The following is a 10578-nucleotide window of genomic DNA, read 5'->3' on the forward strand; positions in this document are numbered from 1 at the left end:
GTAACAATGGAAAGTGTGTGCGATAAATAGAGGCTCAAGGGTTTGGGGGTGTACGACGTAGAGGGTACAAGTCTTCACAGACACGCCGATATCTGCGTCATGCACATCTTTATTGTCAAACAAAGCGACATTCTTTATATTGTTATATGTGGAAATACGAAGCCCCAGGCAAACAGGAATTTTTGGCTGATGTGACATTGTTAACCAGACCAAACCTTTATAAAACTTAAATACAGAGTGTTTCGTGTCAACATTGCCGCATCTTAAATCAACATGTCAAAATCCATAAATCGCTCCAGAGCTGTGAGTGAAATCGTATTGTATAACCTTGGCTAAAAACCACAAGAGCGGCGATTCACTTGGCATTCTAAGAATATAATAGCCGGAACAGTGAGTGCTTATGTGACGGCCTTTCGCACAAGTTCTCTGCAAAGCCGTCCTCGGTTATACAGGCGAATCAGAAAGGAGATTCACCACGTTTCTTCTATACATATATACACACCTTTATACTTTTTATAGCCATGCTTCACCGTGTCTAATTGTATCATTTCATCACCTGGTATATCACAATAACACACTTCAACGAAAACGACCAATAATTCGATCTAAGCTCTAATCGCAGCCGTAACAGTGACAAAACAAAACAAAAGGAAAATAAATAAAATAGCCTACATGTATTAAAGGTTTTTCACGCATGTTTTTTCCCCGTTAAATTTTGTCCCACGCGCGTTATAAATTGAACGATAGAAATGCAGATTTATGTTTATTAGATTTTCATGAAGTCATGCACACAAGATGTTTTGATATCGTGAGAACGAGACCTCAACGCGATTTCTTCACTAAGTTATGCACACGACATAACTCATTTCGTTTCCCTTTCGTCCATTTCGACAATGAGCAAATTATGACCTCTTTTTTAGCCTGTTTCTGTTCTTTACATTCTACCAAACGGTTTGTCGGACTTTGTATGTGGATTCAGATCGAGCTGAAGTTCTGCGGTGTTCTGTTTCTTTTCAACGAAATTATGTCCGGTTTGTCCCTTTAAGGACACTTTTCCGGCATTTTGTTCATAATGGTTATTTATTCTGAATTGAAAGGTACATGATTTCATGGAGATAAGTTAAAGACCAGGTTTGTCTTGGGTAGTTTTCAACAAAATCATGGCGATTTTTTGTTTTGTAGGCTTTGACACAACTTTATTATTCTGTCGCCTCAAACTGGTAGACACGCGTTGCGAAATTTTGCAACACTTCAGTTCACGGTTCCGTAGAGATTTCAGGAAATCAAGGATACTTTTTATCACCGAGCACTTTAGAATTTGGAATAATTTTCTGATAGCTCAGATGTGTGCTGTGTGGAAAGTTTTCAGACATGACGACGATTACAAGTGGTGTAATTTGCAATTACTACATTGATTAATACTTTACAGGTAAAACCCATCATGCTTTCGAGACAAATGAAACAATTACCACAGGCTGACAGCCTGTCAATTAATGGCCGCGGATGAATGCACGCGTACATTATAAATGCATTCACTGTGCTTTCAACTTTATTTCTTTGCGATGACTGTCCGTGACCCCGGTAAGTAACATTCCTCGCGCATCACAGCCATTGTTGATATATATCGATCGGACCTTTGCTTCGTAATGGCCATATACAGTGAAATTTAACGCGAATTCATGAAATGTTGTGAGTATCTTCACATGAACGTATCGCCATTGCTGCATGAAGTGGAGAATTTTCTGAAAACTATATATCACACAGTTATGTTTTCTAAGTTATACAGGCATTGTCATGTATAAGCTATGGTGAAAATTCTGTCCGTATTTTTTCTGTAAGGACAAAGTGCGAAATCCGCCAAAATGTGAGACCACTAATATCATACATACAGTGAAATGGCACATAGCATATTTCCTTATTTCATTACCTCACGGTAAATCCACTTGGGATTTGTCTTATTACACGGTGAATCCACATAGCATATTTCCTTATTTCTCGGTGAATCCCCATAGCATTTTAATTATTTCACGGTGAGTCCACACAGCATTTTCCCCATTTCGTTATTTCATGGTGAATCCACATAGCATTTGATTTATTTCCTTATTTCATAATGAATCCACATAGCATTTTCTTCATTTCCTTATTTCATTCTTTCTTGGTGAATCCATAGCGAATTTCCATACTTATTATATACCTGTTTCATGCCACATTAAAATGTACTCGTATGCTGACAGCGGCATGTAGGAAACGACCGCTCCTCGTCAGGTTTGACAAAATACTGACTTTAGGCTGTACCTTAAAGAGACATCTGATAGAACAGGCGATGGAACCCACTATACCTCTCCGCCAACGATTGGAAATTCGTTAGAAAGAAAGGTTTTAAAACCCAGAATAACACGAGAAATAACGGTAGACAGATAATTGGAAACCTAATTAAACAATAATAATCTGCCCATTGCCTATTCTAATCTGGCAACATACAACAATTAGCGCGGCACTAGCAACGGTTTTCAGTTCCAGTAACGTTACAGTCTACCATGCAGTCGGGATTTTCTCCTCACGCCCAGTTGAGGTGTCAGAGATTGATTATCCCTGCATTTTCTGAACGATTATTACTCTGGTCTGACGCTCAATGAGCTTGCATGGGTGTCTATATGGTGAATGTTGAATACCAGTTATACTACATGGCAGTCGAGATCGAGAAAATCATGCAGATGTGCGTGATCATTTTACAGACAAAACATACCCACAAACATATGTCAGGATTGTGTCATAACATGGGGTGTAGCTGATACTGTTACCAGCATCATATCAAAAAGCTTAACATAGCAATCCAGGCATTCCTAAACTATTATAGTGATAGGATTTAGGTCATGGCATTTTCTCACAATGGTTACCTCAATTGTTAGCACTAGGCAGGTTGGGGGCGGGACTAAGTCTGGGGAGTGGAGAAGTTGAAGCCTCAGAATGTCAGTCTGGAAAGGGGGTGGGGTGAGGTGGGTAAGTGATAAGGATTTGCAAAAACACACAATATACTATCATGCATCAAAATCGATACATACTAACTTCACTCACCTGTGTATGGCTACGAGCCATTCACTGCTACTGTTCCGCTTCTGATCTTGCAGATACACGAATTTGCACAGATTTCGAATTAAACAAGTGCGTGAGTAACACTTAAGCCCTTTCCATACCTTACACATGCTCAAAAAAGCTCTTGGGTTTGAGTCTGTATACCTTGTAGGTTTGAGTCGCCATCCCTACATGGCGTAGCTGACTTTGTGGGGATGAAAAGCGCAGACCGCCAGAAACTTGGGCATGAGTTTCTCAACCTCCACCCTGGTCAAACGTTCACAGCTGGGCAAAACTGAAGGTTCAGTAAACAAGAACAGCGGCTGGAGCTAGCTGTTTACCTCACCTCTCTCAATCCTTTGGATTACCTGCCCAGCTGATCGAACACGATGGCTACTTCAGGGCAATGCCCTCCGGACTGGGCTCACCGAGAATCACAAAGCCCGACCCACGCCTGCTGATTGTCTCTGTCAAACCAATCAAGCTTTCGTCGTTCACACCAAAGGAACGGCAAATTACGCTGGGGGTTGTTCGATAAGTAGACTGCCGTGGATTAGCGTAGAGCACGTCACGTATGACCACGTATGTTCATGTGTTCTCTGATATGAGATCAGCCGATGTCGATCGACGCGGATTGATGAGGGCACTGGTCAATGACTTGGAATTACAAAAAAGTTCTTATATGAGATTATACAGCGCACATAGCATAATGAGACTGGCTGTGAATAGATTATGGCCTTAACCTCTATTGAAAAGAGATACATTGGATTGTGCGCCCAGAGGAAGTGGATTTACTCTGAAAAAAAAAACAGCGTAAACAGTAAGCTATATAACGCTATATAAATATATGCAAGTTTATACCGGTGATACATGGTTTGTATAAGGGAACATAGACGTCTGTTTTGTATAAGGTGATACATGAGTGGTTTGTATAAGGTGACACAAGCATTGTTTGTATAGGGTGACACAAGCGTGGTTTGTATAAGCGATACAAGCGTGGTTTGGATAAGGGGATACAAGCCATGGTTTGTATAAGGTGATACATGTGTGGTTTGTATAAGGTGACGAAAGCGTGGTTTGTATAAGGTGATACACGCATGGTTTGGATAAGGGGATACAAGCCATGGTTTGTATACGGGGATACAAGCGCGGTTTGTGTAAGGTGATATAGGCGTGGTTTGTATAAGGTGACGCATGCGTGGTTTTGGATAATGTGATACGTGCGTGGTTTGTAAAGGGTGATACACGCGTGCTCTGTATAAGGTAATACAGGTGTAGTTTGTATAAAGTGATACAAGTATGATTTGTATAAGGTGATACAAGCGTGGTTTGTATAAGGTGATACAAGCATGGTTTGGATAAGGGAATACAAGCCATGGTTTGTATACGGGGATATAAGCGTGGTTTGTATAAGATGATATAGGCGTGGTTTGTATAAGGTGACGCATGTGTGGTTTTGCATAATGTGATACATGCTTTGTTTGTAAAGGGTAATACATGCGTGCTCTGTATAAGGTAATATAGGCGAGTATTGTATAAGGTGATACAAGTATGGTTTGTATAAGGTGACACATCCATGGTTTGTATAAGGTGACACAAGCCTGATTTGTGTAAGAAGATACATGCATGATTTGTATAAGGTGATACGAGTGTGGCTTGTATCACCTCATATATGCGTGGTTTGTATAGGGCGACGCATGCGTAAGTTGGTCACAGTAAGTATAGGGTTGACGAGGTGATACAAACCTATCCGGTTTCTATAAGGTGATATACAGGCGTGGTTTGTATAAGGTGATACTGGTGTGGTTTATGGAATGAGTATGGTTTGTATAAAATGACACAGATATGGTCTGTCTAAAATGATATAGGTATGTTCTGAATAATGTGATATGGAGATGGCCTGTATAAGGTGCTGCAGTATTGTATTCTGCTCAAGATGATGGCGCGTGGCCGCTTTGTCAGGTGTAGCCTGGTAAGGTCTTGGGTATGCTCTCTAAAACATCTAAAGGCTTTTAATTTACATTTTAAAAGCTCTCTAAAGTTGCGCATGCGGAGAGACAAAGACGTGTAGTCAGGTGGAGTAAATGTCAGCTGAATGTTACCTAACTCTCTCTCTCTCCCCATAAAAACACGTGTTGTCTATCCCTGAGGAAATTTGCAGCCAGTGAAGGGAATGGGCCGATCGTAATCCTTGCTCACATAAGCAGAGCGTGATTCTGTCCGACAACCTCAATAGTGCGCTTGTTTGATCTGCAGGCGTGTATATCGCACATTCAGCTAGGTTAGGAACTGTTTTGTGCCCTTGAATCCCTCTTAACGCAGCGTCACTCGGAGTCGACCAGGTAAAACAAGCTTTTATCCTTGGATTATAGCGTTAACAAAGGCTTCTCTCGTCAAACCTGGACACCTTGCCCGTTAACAATGGGACAGTGTGTATTCAGTAAACTCCATAACAATCGTTGATATTTACACATTGAACATACCAGTTCTCACCAGAAGTCAACCCTATCGCTCCCGGTGTGCTTTCTTAGAAAGTCACCTTGTGTACAGGGTAAGCACTTTCAACACTAAGCAATCTGCCGCGAATTCCTGTCTCTCATATTTAAGTTCTGTATTTAGTTTTAGCTGTATTGCTTATTTAGCCTTGCTTTTTCTTTAAACTGTCAGGATTCACATTCTATTTGACAGCTATTGAAAATTCGGACATGTCATTAAGAAAGACTGAGAACATATATTATGCATTCATTCGTTGGCTGACACGATAGGGCATTGTGTGACACAACTGCGACATCAGTGTTGACTGCACAGACACAAGTGCGACATCAGTGTCGACTGCACAGACATAACTGCCGCGTCAGAGTCGACTGTATAGACATAACTTCGACATCAGTGTCGTCTGCGCAGAAACAACTGCGACATCAGAGTCGACTGCACAAACACAACTGCGACATTAGTGTCGTCTGCACAGACACAACTGCTAAATCAATGTCAGCTGCCCAGACATCAACGGTAACATCAGTGTTAGCTGCACAGACATATTTGCGACATCAGTGTCGACTGCACGGACACAACTGTGGCATCAGTGTCGACTACACAGACACAGCTGCGACATCATTGTCGACTGCACAGACACAAATGCGACATCAGTGTCGACTGTATAGACAAAACTGCGACATCAGTGTCGACTACACGGACACAGCTGCAACATCAGTCTCGACTGCATAGACACAGCTGCGAAATAGTGTCGACTGTACATACACAACGGCAACATCAGTGTCGACTGCACAGACACAACTGCGACATCAGTGTCGACTACACAGTCACAACTGCGACATCAGTGTCGACTGCACAGAAACAACTGCGACATCAGTGTCGTCTGCACAGACACAACTGCGACATCAGTGTCGTCTGCACAGACACAATAGCGACATCAGAGTCGACTGACAGACACAGCTGCGACGTCAGTTTCGTCTGCGCAGACACAACTGGGACAGCAATGTCAGCTGCACGGACACAGCGGCGACATCAGTGTCGACTAAACAGACACAACTGCGACATCAGTGTCGATTGCACAGACACAACTGCAACATCAATCTCGACAGGCACAACTGCGACATCAGTGTCGACTGTATAGACACAACTGCAACATCAGTGTCGAGTACAAAGACTAGACATCATGAAGAACAAATGGATCATTACTGGCCAAAGTGTCGAATGGATTGTCTCACCAAACAATTAGCTCTTCACCATTGAGTCCTGCACCCGCGCTGGTTTGGATGTGGTTTTATTTATTTATTAGACTATATGGTTAAAATCGTTCTCACAATTACATCACCAAAATGAGGACAGTCAGCTATCTGTTCGGATAAAACAAAACACCGCCCTTCACCAGCTACCGCACTTGACAAAGTTCCTGACGTAAAGCCACATGCTATTCAGTGGCTGCTGGATCAAGTACATGGTTCAGTGGCCAAGAGCCAATCAGCTGCGGTGAGATCGAGGGCTGTGTCTTCAAGGTTGAGGTTTAGCCATGTATCTATGCGTCGAAACAACCAGTCGTCAACCAAAATGAACGTTATGAGTCAATAATCTCAAGGCCAATTGAGGTCTACCTGACGCGACACAATGGGCTCCTCCGGGCCCTGTAAGGTTTCTACACTCATTAACCCGACCGCTGTGAAGTGTAATTTACAAAGCCATTTACCAGGATCGGAGTTAACAGCAGAAAATGGATAAAAATATGTAATTATTAAAACCAAACGGCCAAAACGTTCATAAAGGAATTGGTTTCACAGATTCAACGAATTGTCTACGCACTACCACTGACCCATACTCTATATCGTGTGACCCGCACACTGTATCGTGTGACCCTCACACTATATCGTGTGATCCATATTCTGAAACGTATAATCCTTACCCTATGCGGTCTGATTCGGACACTAAACCGCATGGTGCGTATCCTACACCGCTCAATACGTCCACCAAAGTGTGCGATCAGTACACTATGTACCGTGCGATCGGTACCCTATAAGCCTGATCAGTACACTGTAGCGTGTGATCTTTACCCTATAAGCGTGATCCGTGCCCTATAAGCGTGATCTGTACACAATAGCGTGTGATCCGTATCCTATAGGGTCTATTCGTACGCTATACCGCATGGTGCGTATCCTATACCGCCCAATACATCTTCTGAAACAAGCACTATTTTATGTTCAGAGACTGTGAATGTGCAGATGTACTGGCTATTCTCTGGCACACGAAATACATGTTGACATACGATCATCTGGTTCACAAGCACACACGTGCACACTTTCCATATTTAGCATATACGTTGTGTAAAACTGTTCGCTAACAATACCTGTCATATCGACATTAAGTATAATCTTCAAACTGACAGAATTTATATGCAGACCCACAAGAACGCAATATTTAAAAACCAGCTGCGAAAGGCGATCCGCGTCAAACCAGTGTGGTCGTCAAGCGAACATACTGAAGTGATATTAACGCCCTCGAGGTAAATTTGAATAGTAAGAGCGTTACATAATATGCTAAGCTTGACCATCACATTGGGTCAGTTCGTCAACTTACTACAACAGTGGAATCGCGAGGAAATCAGACTTTGTTGAGGACATCAAATATTTATGGATTGCCACAGGAAAATCACCACAACCTCAACACTGGCAGAACAATTATCTCCGTCGTCAGACCCAATTTTGTAGCCTCATACACATCGTATTCACCATTACAAAACTGTTTATACAACTCATCCATTACTCTATTGCTCTCTCCTACCCTCCACGCAACATTTTCATCATCCAGCTGCACTTTCTTTTGTTGTTATACAGGTCTGTGACTGACAGTCACATTTTAACATGGCTATGTTCTAAATGAGAACAAGATTTTAGTTTTAAGCAGCCGGTGTACTTGTGATTCATATGTGTGCGTGTGTGGATTCTCTGTATACACAATGAAACTGTGTGAATCTGTGGCTGCATCTTAGCGGTAGGTTTGTCGTTGTGCGACTGCAGCGAAACAACGCTCGCAAATTGCTAAACGAAAGAAAAGAGAATTATATCATTCTTAACTTACAAATCCGATAAAAAAGTAAGAGGCACTTACCAAATTTCCAGCATAAAACGTGTAAAAGCGCTGAATGATTTTAATTCCCAGCTATGGGACCCCAAATCAGACATTCCTCATCTGGATATACAACTCCAGCCACGGCTTGAATCTTAAACAGTGACACAGTTCCCCTAGCCATGCGTCAACAAATAAGGGTCCGATTTGCTGAGGATATTGTCATTGGCTACACTCCGATAAAACCAGTAAACATTTAAACGTACCGAGGGCACCCATTCTCTCAAACAAGCCAGTGAATTCTCAATTCTAAAGCGGTCAGTTCGCATGCAAAAGAAACAGCGGACCATCCGATGGGAATGCTTGTGAGTGACATGACATTGAACTTGTATAGTGTAAGCTGTCTTATACACTAGCGCTTGTGACATAACACTCGATGAACTCTGCAATGTGGACTCTATGTGCACAATCGTGTACAGCATAACACTGACCAATTACAAAGTGAGTTCTCTATACACTATCGTGTAACATTGAACTGTACAAGGTGAGCTCTCTATAATCGGCAATGTGTGACATAAGTTTAGAGTGTGTGAGCTATCTACACAGTGCCGCTCGTGATATCATATTAAAGAGTATCAGCCGAGCATCCTATACAAAACCGTGTTAAATCCCTTCGGACGTACTTGCGAAGGTCAGACAGCAACCTGCGGATGATCGTGGGTTTCAAACCATAATACTGGCCACCGTCGTATAAGTGAAATATTCTTGAGTACGGCGTAAAACATCAATCAGATAAATAAATAAATAAAGTAATGATAACTTCCAGAGGCTATATAGTTTTTCATAGCTTTTCAAAGTTTATAATCATTTTTTAAATAGTACAGGCCAGTACGGGTCTGATTTTTATTCACTTTTTTAGCTTATTTTTGGTAAATTCAGAATTTTTTTGGTCTAAATCTCAGGGACTGGCCCCGATGGCTCAGCTGGTAGAGGGGGGGGGGGGGGGTGCTGTCGATCCAGGTTCAGTCCTAGGGCGGGTCACACCTAAGACCGTATAAGAGGGAATTGTAACTTTCTCGGTTCTGCTTTAAGGGCTGGCGTACGAGTCCATCCACTTCTTCAGACTAATGGATATGCATATGATGACGTTGCCCTTTTACGAGTGTGGATGGCCACGCTTTTTACATCGGATTCTTCGAAGTGGGTCTAAAACACCGGTCCCCGCGACAGGAACATCGTTAAAAGTTCACGTTGGTGGTCGCAAATCAACAGGACGGCTCAGATATATACGCTCATAAAAGGACTTTTCCTAGATTCTAAATGCATTAAAAGACGACACGCGTGTTGTTGTTGTGTGACTGTAATGATGTGTTTTGTTAGTATAGGAATACACATCCTGAAATAATCGTTACTTTTCTTTAAATCGGACTATCCACAACAACTAAGCCATCAAAATAGCCCTTAGCTAGAGAACATAGAATTTACAGCACGCCAAGACTTTACATCAATTAAATTCTTAGTAACTGCATCTTTCATCTTGTAAGACAAAACAGAATCGTCATGATTTTCTAGAACATGCAAAATCTTGTGCCACGTAGCGATTTCTGTTAAAAATTTATCGTTGAAATTTATGTACATGTACATGTCTTTAAAAAGCTGTTCCTTGGTCTATAACCATGATATTTAGGGGATAAAGCTCTAGACAGGCACGTGATGAAGATTGTTGTACATGGTAGTTGATTCATATACTAGTATAGGGGAGACTGGGGTAAGTTGAGCCAGGGGGTAAGATGAGTCATCCCTTCATAAAAACAACGTAAAACAAAAGCACCATATATATTGTCAAAAACATCTGCTCACCTAGTTACCTAGTAGCACCTGTTAACATCACGCAAAATAAACAACAAAATCAATGTTTTGTGACAAAAA

This window comes from Liolophura sinensis, chromosome 8 (genome assembly GCF_032854445.1).
Source record: "Liolophura sinensis isolate JHLJ2023 chromosome 8, CUHK_Ljap_v2, whole genome shotgun sequence".
Taxonomy (NCBI): domain Eukaryota; kingdom Metazoa; phylum Mollusca; class Polyplacophora; order Chitonida; family Chitonidae; genus Liolophura; species Liolophura sinensis.